This window comes from Macaca mulatta, chromosome 1 (genome assembly GCF_049350105.2).
Source record: "Macaca mulatta isolate MMU2019108-1 chromosome 1, T2T-MMU8v2.0, whole genome shotgun sequence".
NCBI classification, from domain to species: Eukaryota; Metazoa; Chordata; class Mammalia; order Primates; family Cercopithecidae; genus Macaca; species Macaca mulatta.
The window spans coordinates 77,000-87,825 of NC_133406.1; the positions used below are offsets into that span (position 1 = coordinate 77,000).

A 10,826-nucleotide genomic window follows, 5' to 3' on the forward strand; every position below is an offset into this window, starting at 1 on the left:
TATGATTTCAGTTTTTTGCATTTGCTGAGTGTTTTACTTAAGATTACGTATTCAACTATAGTAAGTTCTGTGTGGTGATGAGAGCAATGTATATTCTGTTGAATTTGGGTAGAGAGTTTTGTAGATATTTATAAGGTCCACTCGATTCAGATCTGAGTTCAGGTCCTGAATATTTTTGTTAATTTTCTGTCTCTATAATCTGTCTAATATTGTCAGCGGGGTATTAAAGTCTCCCGCTATTATTGTATGGGAGTCTAAGTTTCTCTGTAGGTCTCTAAGAACTTGTTTTAAGAATCTGGGTACCCCATTATTGGGTGCATATATATTTAGGATAGTTAACTCCTCTTGTTGAATTGAACCCTTTACCATTATGTAATGCCCTTCTTTGTGTCTTTTATCTCTGTTGGTTTAAAGTCTGTTTTGTCAGAAACTACAAAAAACCCCTGCTTTTTTCTGTTTTCCATTTGCTTGGTAAATTTTCATCCATCCCTTTATTTTGAGCCTATTTGTGTGTCTGCATGTGAGATGGGTCTGTTGAATACAGCATACTGATGGGTCTTGACTCTATCCAGCTTGCCATTTTGTGTCCTTGAATTGGGGCATTTCGCCCATTTACATTTAAGGTTAATGTCGTTATTTGTGAATTTGTTCCTGTCATCATGATGCTAGTGGTTATTTTGTAGATTGGTTTATGTAGTTGCTTAATAGTGTTCTTGGTCTGTGTACTTCAGTGTGTTTTTGTAGTACCTGGTAACGGTTTTTCCTTTCCATATTTAGTGCTTCCTTCAGGAGCTCCTGCTAGGCAGGCCTGGTGGTGATGAATTCCCTCAGCATTTGCTCATCTGAAAAGGGTCTTATGTCTTTTTTGTTTATGAAGCTTAGTGTGGCTGGATATGAAATTCTGGGTTTGAAATTCTTTTCTTTAAAAATGTTGAGTCGGGTGGGGTGGCTCATGCCTGTAATCCCAGCACTTTGGGAGGCCAAGGCAGGTGGATCACAAGGTCAAGAGATCGAGACCATCCTGGCTAACATGGTGAAACCCCATCTCAACTAAAAATGCAAAAAATTAGCCGGGCGTGGTGGCAGGCGCCTGTAGTCCCAGCTACTCGGGAGGCTGAGGCAGGAGAATGGCGTGAACCCAGGAGGCAGAACTTGCAGTGAGCCAATCTTGCCACTGCACTCCAGCCTGGGTAACAGAGTAAGACTCCATCTCAAAAAAAAAAAAAATTGTAGAATATTGGCCCCCAATCTCTTCTGGCTCGTAGGGTTTCCACTGAGAGATGCACTGTTAGTCTGATGGGCTTCCCTTTGTAGGTGACCTGGTCTTTCTCTCTGGCTGCCCTTAACATTTTTTCTTTCATTTCAACCTTGGAGAATCTTCTCATGGAGTATCTTACTGGGGTTATCTGAATTTCTGAATTTGAATGTCGGCCTGTCTTGCTAGGTTGGGGAAGTTCTTCTGGATGATATCCTGAAGTATGTTTTCCAATTAGCATCCATTCTTCCCATCTCTTTCAGTTACCCCAGCCACTTGTAAGTTTGGTCATTTTACATAATCCCGTATTTCTCAGAGGTTTTGTTCATTTTTTGTTTGTTTGTTTGTTCTTTATTCTTGTCTGCCTGTCTTATTTCAGTAAGATGGTCTTCAAGCTCTGAGATTTTTCCTTGGTCTATTCACCTAGTGATACTTGTGATTGCATTGTGAAGTTCCTGTGTTGTGTTTTTCAGCTCCATTAGGTCATTTATATTCTTCTATAAACTGGATTTTCTGGTTGTCGGCTCCTGTAATGTTTTATCATGGCTCTTAGCTTCTTTGCATTGGGTTGGAACATGCTTCATTAGCTCAGCAAAGTTTATTATATCCCACCTGCTAAAGTCTACTTCTGTCAATTCATCCATCTCAGCCTCAGCTCAGTTCTGTGCCCATACTGGAGAGGTGTTGCAATCATTTGGAGGAGAAGAGGCACTCTGGCTTTTTGAGTTTTCAGTGTTTTTGCTGTGATTCTTTCTCATCTTTGTGGGCTTATCTACGTTCAATTTTTGAGGCTGCTGACCTTCGGATGGGGTTTTTGTGGGGTCTTTTTCGTTGATGTTGTTGTTGTTGTTTTCTGTTTGCTTGTTTATTTTTCTTTTAACAGTCAGTCCCCTCTTCCGTAGGGCTGCTGTGGTTTGCCAGAGGACCACTCCAGACCCTATTCGCCTGGGTCCCTCTCTCAGCTGGAGGTATCGCCAGTGGAGGGTACAAAACAGCAAAGGTGGCAGTCTGCTCCTTCCCAGAGGAACATTGACCTGATGCTCCTGGAGGTGTCTGGAGACCCCTGTTGGGAGGTCTCATTCAGTCAGGAGGAATAGGATTGGGGACCTGCTTAAAGAAGTAGTCTGGCTTCCCCTGGTGGAGTTGGTATACTGTTGGGGAGAACCCCCCTCATCTGGACTGCCCAGACTCTCCAAAGCCAGCAGGCAGGAAAGGCTGTCGGCTGAACTGCAGAAACCGTGGCTGCCCCTCCCACAAGGGGCTCCATCCCAGGGAGATCAGAGTTCTGTCCATAAAACCCTGGCTGGAGTTGCTGAAATTCCCCAGGGAGGCCCCACCTAGTGAGGAGGAATGAGTTGGGTTCCCATGTAAAGAAGCAATCTGGCCACAACCTGCCATAGCTGCTGAGCTCCACTGTGGGGAATTCCTCCCAGTCCAAACCACCCAGTCTCCCCAGCATTAGGAGGGCAAAACAGCCAACCGGAGCTGCAGAGATGGCAGCTGCCCCTTTCCCCAAGAACTCGGTCATCTCAGGCAGTCTGCAGTCTGTTGCCACTGGCCCACGGGGATTTCCAAGCCAGTGGGTCTTAGCTAGTAAGGTTTTGTGGGACCGAGCCCACTGGCTTCGGTCCCCTTCCTACAGGAACAGACAGATCTCCTGCCTCACAGGAATTTTCAAGCTTGAGTATGCAAAACCTCCTGCATCTCTGTGCCTTCCTGAGCAGCTGCTGACTGAAGCAGCCACCAGGTCTGCATAGCTCTCTGCATGGGACCCAAGGCCCTGGTGGCATAGGATCAAGAGGGAATCTCCTTGTTTGAAATGCTTGTTCCCCAGTGCTGTAAAAATAGCACTTAAACATAAATTTAATTTACTCAGCAAGGCCATTTTTACTTACTGCGAAAAGGGTGCACTTGCCAGCAGTTTTGCCACGAGTGTACATCAAACAAAGAAGACAGGGTCATTTATAACCGAACGTGTCTACCCTACTGCTGTGTCCGGTTTCCATTGGCTGGAACCAGACCTCACGTTCTGTATTCGTTCTGATCAGCTGGCAACTTAGAACTTTTTTAAAGAGGCAAAGGCAGAGGAGAACAAAGGAAGAAGGAAGTAACTTGTGGAATGCTGAGAAAGGTAAAAACACCTTCACATAAGGAAGAGGAACAGGCTATGACCTAATACTTGCTTGGACCAGTATAAGCATGCCAGGGCAAATATTTAGGCTAAAGTGTGGGAGCTAAGGACATAAAGTACATTGATTTCTTTACCACGGCTAGCAGATATTTAAGAATGTTAGCACAAGTCTTTGAATAAATTTTGCTTCTAAGAGAAGTTACTATTTATTCCTAATTAAATGGGGGAGAATGGGGAGGAAAGTCTTTGAAGAGGAACCTCTACTTTACTTTTTACATCCTGATCTATGGGTTGCAAAGATCCATGGGAAAAGCGTGATTTCCTGGGTGGGGTGGCGCAATCCCTCACCGCCTCTCTGGGCCGGGAGTGGGAGATCCCTGTGCTCCATGCAGCTCCCAGGTGGGCTATCGCCCCGCCCTGCTTTTCCTTGCTCTCCATGGGTCACTGCCTAGCCTTCAACTGGATACCTCAGTTGAAGGAATAGAATGCACTCACCGTTTTCATTCTTCTTGGTGAGAGCTGAAGAGTGCAGCTCTTCAGCTGCAAAATCAGTAATTTTGTCCCTTCCCTCTAAAGGTTTTTTGTAGGAGGGAGGAGCCAAGATGGCTGATTAGAAGCAGCTGGAGCTACAGGTGTGCTCTACTCAGGTGGCTGAGGCAGGAAGATTGCTTGAGCCCAGGAGCTTGAGGCTACAGTAAGCTGTGATCGTGCCACTGCACTCCAACCTAGGTGACAGAGCAAGACCCCATTTCTAAAAGAAAAAGAATATGCATAAGGAATGATAAATGTATGCACGATTGTGTGAGTTACAGTTTTCCAGAGAAAGAGAATCAAGAAAGAATATTTATAGATATATGAAAAGATTTATGAGAAATTGGCTTGTGGATTATGGAGACTAAGAGGTTTCACAATCTACTGTCTGCAAGCTGGAGACCCAGGAAAGCCAGTGTTGTATCTCCAGTTTGAGTCAACGGCCTGAGAACCAGGGAGCCTATTTAAAACTGCATAAAACTGTAAGCCTTACATTTGCAGCAACTTGGATGGAGTTGAAGACCATTATTCTAAGTGAAGTAGCTCAGTAATGGAAAATCAAATATTGTATGTTTTCACTTATAAAGGAGCTAAGTTATGAGGATGCAAAGGCATAAAAATGATATAATAGACTTGGGGGACTCGGGAGGTGGGGAAGGGTCAGAGGGGCATGAAGGATAAAAGACTATACAGTGGGCCAAGCGCAGTGGCTTACGCCTGTAATCCCAGCACTTTGGGAGGCCGAGGCGAGTGGATCGTGAGATCAAGCGATCGAGACCATCCTGGCCAACATGGTGAAACCCTGTCTCTACTAAAAACACAAAAATTAGCTGGGCGTGGTGGTGCGTGCTTGTAGTACCAGCTGCTTGGGAGGCTGAGGCAAGAGAATCGCTTGAACCTGGGAGGCAGAAGTTGCAGTGAGCCAAGATCACGCCACTGCACTCTAGCCTGGTGACAGAGCAAGACTCTGTCTAAAACAAACAAACAAACAAACAAACAACAACAACAAAAAACTATACATTGGGTACAGTGTACACTGCTCAGGTACCAAAATCTTAGTGCACCAAAATCTTGGAAATCACCACTAAAGAACTTATCCATGTAACCAAGAAACACCTGTTTCCTCCAAAATATTGAAGAAAAAAAATACCCTGCAAGCCTTCAATATCATTAAGATATTTAATTCCTTAAATGTCTAAGAGCACCAGACATGGGATGATTGGATTGAGGAGCAGAACAGGAGCCAATTTTTAAAGGTAGTCTTGCTTCCTTGAGCAGCAGACCCCTTGCTACTCAGATGTTCTTCCTCCTCTTTGTCCTTCCTCCTCTTTGTGTGCCAGGTTGGGCTGCTAGTATAGCCACATATGGGGGCCACTCACCACCAAAGAGGAGAGCTAGCACTCTGTGGGCAGGACTGGTCTCTGTGAAATCAGAGGAAAACCAGACTGTGGCCACAGTCAAACTCCTCTGGCTTCTTTCTCTTTGTTAAGTTCCCAAACATTGGCCTGTTGTTGGTTGACCCAGAGACCACTCTCAGGTTCAATGATTGGCTGGAAGGACTTACAGAACTCAGAAAAATTGTTATAGGCTGGGTGTGATGGCTCAAGCCTATAATCCCAACACTTCGGGAGGCTGAGGTGGGAGGATAGCTTGAGACCAGAAGTTAGAGACCAGCCTGGACAACATAGCAAGATCCCATCTCTACAAAAACTAAAACAACAACAACAAAACAGCCAGATGTAGGCCATGCACACCTGGAGTCCCAACTACTCAGGAGGCTGAGGCAGGAGGATCACATGAGCTCAGGAGTTTGAGGTTGCAGTGAGCTATGATTGTGTCATTGCACTCCAACCAGTGACACAATCAGAGTGAGACCCCATCTAAGAAAGAAGAGAAAGAAAGAAAGAAAGAAAGAAAGAAAGAAAGAAAGAAAGAAAGAAAGAAAGAGAGAGAGAAAGAAAGAGAAAGAAAGAAAGAAAGAAAGAAAGAAAGAAAGAAAGAAAGAAAGAAAGAAAGAAAGAAAGAGAAGGAAAGAAAGAAAAGAAAGAGAGAAGGAAGGGAAGGGAAAGGGAAGAAAGAAAGAAAAAAGAAAGAAAAAGAAAGGAAAGAAAGAAAGAGAGAAAGAAGGGAGGGAGGGGGAAGAAAGAAAAGGAACAAGAAGAGAAAAGAAAATGTATATACTCATTACAGTGAGTTTTGACTTATTAGAGTGAAAGAATACAGGTTAAAATCAGCAAAGGTACCCATGCATGCATCGTCAGCTGATGTTTAACAAGAGTGCCATGAATACACAACAGGAAAATGATAGTCTCTTCAATAAATAAGGAAAATCGTATATCCACATCCAAAAGCATGTAATTGGAATCTTATCTTACACCATACACAAAAATTAACTCAAAATGGATTAACCACTAAAACATAAGTAATATAACCCTAAAAATCCTAGAAGAAAACATAGACGTAAAGTCCCTTGACTTTTCTAGGTCCAGGCAATGATTTAATATATCTGACAGCAAAAAGACAGGCAAAAATAAAAAAGCAAAAATAGACAAGTGGGACTATATCAAACTAAAAAGTTTCTGCATTACAAAGGAAACAACCTATGAAATAAAAAGACAACCCAAAGAATGAGAGAAAATATTTTCAAATAACATGTCTGATGATGGGTTAATTTCCAACATAAGGAACCCCTATAACTCAATAGCAAAAACAAAAATAACTTGATATAAAAATGAGCAAAGGACCTGAGTACACATGTTTCTCCAAAGACCTACAAATGGCCATGGCCAGAAGATATATAAAAAGATGCTCAACAGCACTAATCATCAGAGAAACAGGAATCAAAACCACAATGAAATATCATCTCATACCTGTTAGAATGTCCTTAATCAATCAATCAACAAAAAAGAAAAGAGTATTGTCAAAGATGTAATGAAAAGGGAGCCCTTGGCCGGGCGCGGTGGCTCAAGCCTGTAATCCCAGCACTTTGGGAGGCCGAGACGGGCGGATCACGAGGTCAGGAGATCGAGACCATCCTGGCTAACACAGTGAAACCCCGTCTCTACTAAAAATACAAAAACTTAGCCGGGCGAGGTGGCAGGCGCCTGTAGTCCCAGCTACTCGGGAGGCTGAGGCAGGAGAATGGCGTGAACCCGGGAGGCGGAGCTTGCAGTGAGCTGAGATCCGGCCACTGCACTCCAGCCTGGGTGATAGAGCGAGACTCCGTCTCAAAAAAAAAAAAAAAAAAAAGAAAAAGGAGCCCTTATACATTGTTGGTGGAGATGTGAATTAATACAGCTATTATGGAAAATGGAATGGAGTTTCCTGAAAAAAAGAATTAAAATAGAACTGCCAAATAATCCAGCAATAACACTTGTGGGTATATAGCCAAAAGAATAAAAATTATAATCTTGAAGAGGTATTTGCACTCCCATTGATTGTAGCATTATCCACAATAGCCAAGATAGAAACAACCCAAATGGCCATTGAGAGATGAATGGGTAAAGAAAATGCACATATGTATACACAAACATACGAACAACAGACTATTATTCAGCCTTTTAAAAAGAAGGAAATCCTACCATTTGCAGTCATTTAGATGGACTTGAAAGACATGATACTAAATGAAATAAGTCAGTTACAGTAGGACAGATACTGCCTGATTCCTCTCATATGAGGTATTTAAAATAGTCAAACATATAAAAGTAGACAATAGAATCCTGGTTACCAGGAGATGGGGGAGAGGGATATGGAGAGTTGTTATTCAATGGGAATAAAGTTACAGTTACATAAAATAAGTTCTGAAGAACTGCTGTACAACATAGTGCATAAGTTAACAATAAGGTATTGTGCACTTAAAAATTTTAGAGGATTTTTCTCATATTAAATGTTCTTATCAAAAACAACAACAAAGGGATAAAAGGAAACTTCTGAAATCGATGGATGTGTTCATTACCTTTATTGAGGTGATGGTAACATGAGTATGTACCTATGTCCAATTGTATACATTATGTGCCATTTTCTGGATACCAGTTATACCTCAATAAAGCTGGGGAAAATAAATTAAATGACCAAAGGTAAAACATATATAGTATCCAGAAAAGACCACAACAGACTTCCAGTTGTCTTTTCCCTGTGCAGTTGTATGGACAGTGCTTAGTTCTCCCAGCAACAGTGTATGACAATACATATAGACTATTGTCAACCAGGGAAGGACACTCAAGCCTGGGTGTCCAGAGTTTCTCTCAGAGGTGAGTCAAATAGATATGATTGACTACTGGAGTGGCTAACCTGAGTCTCCAACCCATCCGAAGGCCAAGCTGGTACTACATGAGCCAAGACCCACACCATAAATCATATTGTTCACATAGACTGTCTGTGGTAGCCCAAACTCCAAGTAAATAAAAACACTTTTATCAGGCAGGATATTCCAAGGGCTTAGACGTAGCCTCTTAATAGCCAGGTGTGAAAGAAAATAAAATTTCAGGACCCTGTAAATGTATTATGCCAAAGGAGAAGTTAAGTCCTGGAGATTGAATCACATAGAATGTTTACAATTGTGCTTCTTAGATTATAGCTTGACTCTCTTCATTTTTGTTCTTGTTCTGTAAATGACTAGGAGACCAGAAACCAAACCTTCACCCCTCCTTCCAATCACTGATGTTTAGATTAACTGCCTCCTTTATTGTCCTGTACCTAACTCAGACCAGATGACACCTAAGTCCCTCTATGACCGTTACATCTTCAGTGTAGAATGCTAAATATGCCTTTCCAAGAAAGAAAGTAAAAGGAAGAAAGGAAAGAAGGAAGGATGGTAGGAAAGGAAGGAAGGAAGGAAGGAAGGAAGGAAGGAAGGAAGGAAGGAAGGAAGGAAGGAAGGAAGGAAGGAAGGAACAAGACTACCTTGACCTACTCAGATTGTCATAACTATGCATTAACCCTTATATAGAAAGATGTTGAAAGTCTGTCACACTTCTGCACGCTTTGTCTATACAAGCAATCTCAAATTCTACACTTTGGAGCAGTGACTTCCATTCTTTGGAATCTGTGCTTCCCAGGCAGGCCTATCCTCAACTTTGTGCTTGAATAAACTCTCTTTAAACTAGATTCTGATCCTTTTGGTTATTTGGGGTTGACACAGGCAAGGCCTTTTTTTCTGCTGAATCAACCCTTTACTGCAAAGACCTCATGAAGAGCTTAGTTTTCATTGTGTTAGTCATTACCTAGAAAGTATAAATTAGCTATAAAGACTTTATTTACAAGAGATTGGACTTTTCTTCAAAAACACTTTTTTTTTTCTTTTTTAAAAAGACAGGGTCTCATTCTGTTGCCCAGGCTGGAATACAGTGGCTCAATCTTGGCTCACTGCAGCCTCGACCTCCAGGGCTCAAGCCATCTTCTTGCTTCAGCCTCCCTAGTAGCTAGGCACAGGGCATCTGTGCCTGGCTGATTTTTAAATTTTTAGTAGAGATGAGCTCTTGCCATGTTGCCCAGGCTGGTCTTGAACTCCTGGGCTCATGCAATTCACCTGCCTCAGCCTCCCAAAGGGCTGGGATTACAGTTGTGCACCACTGTGCCCAGCCCAAAAATATTTCTTAAAAGTATTTTAGACATTCTCTTGTGGCTCTTCATCAAAGTGTGTATCTCTTATTAAGCAAAAGTGATGACAAATCATTGAATCAAGCATTCTCAAAATTTATATCATGAAACCCAAAAAGTATAACCCACATACCCCACTCACAATCACAAATTTTCTCAAAAATGTCTACAGCACAGCCAGTCTACACTGTTCCCACCCACCCAGGTCCCTCTGTTGTCTGGCCTCAAATTGGATACATAGAGAAGAGGCTAATACTGTTATCTCAGTCTAGTTGGCTACAGGTAGGGTTGCCCCCCCTTGCGAGAACCATTAATGTAGTGGGCAGTGTGCAGCATTCTAGAAAATAAAATGAAAGACAAAACAAAATCTTGGAGCATCACATCTGACAGAGACAAATTTTGTTTGCATAACTTTTCTTCAGAGTATGTCTATGTTACTGTGCATGTGTCCGTGTGTGAGTGTGATTTGTGAGTGGTATGTGCATGACTGTGTGTGTCCTGTGGGTGCGTGGTGGGTGGTGAATGTGTGTATCTGTGATGTGTGATGTCTGTGGTGTGTAGAGAGGTGTTGGTGTGTGGGGTGTGGGAGTTGTACTGTTTGTGAGGTGTGTGTGTGGGGTGTGGGGAGGTGTGGTGTGTGGTACATCTGTGTATCTGGGATGCATAGCATCTGCAGTGTGATGGGGGGCTGTGGATGTGTGGGGAGGTGTGTGGTGTGTGTGGGTGTGTGTGGTGTATGTTGTGGTGTGTGTGGTGTGTGGTACGTGTGTATCTGTGATCTGTGGTGTGGGGGTGTGTGTAGTGTATGATGTGTAGTGTATGATGTGTAGTGTGTGTGGTCTGTAGTGTAGCTGGGTGTGGGTGTGTGTGGGGGTGAGTGGTGTGTGTGGTGCATGTGTGTATCTGTGATGTGTGGTATGTGTGGTGCGTGTATAATGTGTATGCATGTAGTATGTGTGTGGTGCATGTAGTGTGTGGGGTGAGTGATTGTAGGTGGGCTGGATCCTTTCATGACATGGATTACTTCTGTAGCCCTTGGGCTGTTAAGAGGTCACATGATTTGTGTGGAATAGTCAGGAGCCAGGCAGCCTAAACTTGCATGTTGACACTGGCTCATAGGAACTTTGTGACCTTGGGCAAGATTCCGAATCCCATTGCATCTGTTTCTTCACATAAAAACTGTGAACACAATAATAGTACCTGTAAGAATTAAAAAAAGAGGAGAGAAAGACGAAGGGTGGCTCGACAGTAGACAGGTTTATTTCAGAAAACAAACCCGTGAGGGACTTCTGACCTAATTAGGTCAGAAGC

At 42.8% G+C, this 10,826-nt stretch overlaps 1 long non-coding RNA gene across 1 annotated transcript; it reads right to left on the minus strand.

Annotated features, from left to right (window-relative positions):
• Positions 1 to 1,583: 1,583 nt before the first annotated feature.
• LOC144337605 (uncharacterized) lies at positions 1,584 to 3,354 on the minus strand. The gene is made up of 2 exons (XR_013410833.1): positions 3,151 to 3,354; positions 1,584 to 2,318 (listed from the first exon to the last, which is right to left on the minus strand). It is a non-coding gene; the product is annotated as an uncharacterized LOC144337605 (long non-coding RNA).
• Between the last annotated feature and the right edge of the window lie 7,472 nt (positions 3,355 to 10,826).